Here is a 3,074-nt window from a genome sequence, read left to right on the forward strand (position 1 = left end):
AACTGAATATGATAATGAAAATACTAGATGTGAAAACTTGTGGGACACAGCTAAAGGGAAACTTAGAAACATCTTAACAACTTCCATACTTATTTACAGAAGATGGGCTGACAGTTAATAAACTAAGCATCTGCCTCAAAAAGTTGGAAAAAGGGACTTCCCTGGTGGTGCAGTGGTTAAGAATCCGCCTGCCAATGCAGGGGACACTGGTTCGAGCCAGGCGGATCCCACATGCTACGGAGCAACTAAGCCCATGCGCCACAACTACTGAGCCTGCGCTCTAGAGCCCAGAAGACACAACTACAGAGCCCGAGTCCCACAAGTACTGAAACCCGCGTGCCTAGAACCCGTGCTGCACAACAAAGAGAAGCCACCGCAATGAGAAGCCCGCACACCGCAATGAACAGTAGCCCCCGCTCACTGCAACTAAGGAAAGCCCGCACGCAGCAATGAAGACCCAACGCAGCCAAAAAATAAAAATAAATAAATAATTTTTTTTAATTTATAAACAAAATATTCAATAGCTATAGTAAATTGGATCAATAGTTAAAAATCTGCTTACAACAAAAAGTACCAAACCCAGATGGCTTTATATAAGGAAGAAAAAAAGAAAATAGGACCAGGTTCTATAGGACCCTGTAAGCTCCAATAAGGAGTTTGGACTTCTATCTTAATGCCACTTGGGAGCCACTGAAGGGTTTTAAGCAGGAAAATCACATAATGAGCTTTGCATTTTGGAATGATGACTTCGCCTGCAAGGCTACAGATGGATTGGAGTGGGATCCAGGTTGGAGACTGCTATAATAATCCAGTTAACAGATGCTGGAAGCCTGGATTAGGGGAATGGCTGCAGAGTTGGAGAGGTGCTAACAGATTTGGAGATTTGGAAGATGTTCAGATCACGCCTGAGGGGTAAGCGTGGGGCATATAAATTGGAGGATGGTAAGGGAGAGGAAAGAATTCAGCATGAAACCTAAATTTGTTTGGGTAACTGGGTGTGTGAGAGTGCTCTTCGGGGGTAGGGAGGCTGAGAGAACCAGGTTTGGGCGGAGAATGATGAGGCAATTTTTCGATATGGTGCCTGAGAGATTTCCCAGTAGAAATACCTAGTAGGTAGGTAGATATGAGTCTGGACCCAGGAAAGAGGTCTAGGGGATCTCCTAAAAACCTGGGTTCTCCCAATTTCAAGGCCAACTAACCATGAACCCATGAGGTCTGAATCAGTGTCCTAATACCAGCTCCATCTCTTCGCCAAGAGAAGCTGGGAATAGAGACCATCAAAGAGAAAGGAATTTGAATCAAAGAACCCATACTTGGGACATCCCTGAAACAGACATGTTTGGAAGAAAGGACTTCAGTGCCCTGTGCCCTTATCCTCCAGCTTCTGGTCCTCCCTAGATGTGAGGTCTCCTCCCTCTTTAGGGAGAAATAGGGAGCAAGGGACTGAAGTGGAGATCCAGAGATGCTATGGAGACATCTTCATGTGTTCATTCAACAAATAATTTATTGAAGCTAAAATTGAAAATTCAATTACCTATCAGTCATTCACACTCTTGGGTGAATTTTCATCATCTTCAATGTGAGGTTTAGGTTTCTGTCTTTTTTTTTTTTTAATAGGTGAACATTCACATGTTTCCAAGATCAAACTTACCTTAAAAAAGTATACATTGGAAAGCCTCATTCCCAACCATTCCCACAGCTGTATTCCATTGTGTTCCATAGTTTAATCAGTAAGGGTAGTTTTTTTGGAGAGAGATTTTGTAGGCTGGAGCTCTCTGAAAGGAAGGCGTTGGTGGATAGGCATTTGGAGGCAGCAGGGGACACTGTGGAGTCAGCGAGCAAAAGAGCAAAGGACAGGAAGTGGGGGACATTCCACTGACTTGGTAATTCTTCCTGGAGCCTTAGGAAGGAATTTATCCCCCTGGCTAGCTCAGGAAAACTCTGGATAAAGTGTTTGGGGAGAGAAAAACCTGTCTCTGGGATTCATTTATTCTATTCATTTAACAAATATGTATTGAGCCCCTATTCGGTGTCAGGCCTTGTGCTCAGACTGTGGGGAGCATAAGGGCAAGATCTCCATCCTGGTTTAGCTGGAGACAGGATGTAAACAGACTCACAAGCAAAGGGCGCCAACTGTGCAGAGCGGTGAAGGTGGGTGTCCATGGAGGAGCCAAGCTAAGTGCTATGGGAATTCACGCAGGGAGAGCTCTTGGAGGAGTTGGCCCTTTCTCAGCCTCAGACCCAGGCTCAGATGTCATCTCCCCCAGGAAACCTTTCCAATTCTACACACACAAGTAACACTCCCTCTTTTGAGCCTCTTCAAGCTTACACTCAATCCCACTGTTGTACTCACCACACTGTCCTCTAATTCTTTTAATATCTCCCTTACTAGACTGAAAGCTCCCTGATGTCAGGTCCTGTCCTTTATTCTCGGTGCATCTCTGAATCCCTAAAACTCTGCACAGTGCCTGGCTTTCAGTGTAGACATCTATTAAATTTATTCCATCTCTCCACAGAGGAGATACAGAGTTTAAGCTGAGCCCTGAAGAACTAGTTAGATTTGGACAGGTGTAAAAGATAATTAAGGAGGACAGGCAAATGGATGGGGGGTGGGAGAAGGGGGTGAAATGTATCTTAAGAGTGATGGGGAGGGGACCATAGGAGATTAAAGCATGTTAAGGTCAGACTGAATTCTTAGTGTCCCTGGAGGAGAGGAATCTGGAGGCTGGTGGTCACCTAATACAGCACAAGGTTTTTTTCAGCTCTAAGAGCAAAATGAGAAGCCGAGATTCATTGGGAGAATCATTTTCCCAGTGACTTCACCTGGATTTCTATGAAGGCAAATAAGGATGTTATCTCTCTTTTTAGGCCTCATCCTCCCACCCATGCCATGATTCCAGCTAGTCAGGATAGAAGTTTCTAATATTCTCCTTAGATCAACATCATGACATCTTGATTTCAAGAACTATCGAGGAGAAACTGTAACTTCAGGTCACCCCTGGCATACCAGTTCCATTTTCAAACAACATCTATAGACCAAGGGCCATAATGTTTAACATGAACTGAGCAGGAAT

Source organism: Lipotes vexillifer, unplaced genomic scaffold, assembly GCF_000442215.2.
Source record: "Lipotes vexillifer unplaced genomic scaffold, Lipotes_vexillifer_v1.1 scaffold205, whole genome shotgun sequence".
NCBI classification, from domain to species: domain Eukaryota; kingdom Metazoa; phylum Chordata; class Mammalia; order Artiodactyla; family Lipotidae; genus Lipotes; species Lipotes vexillifer.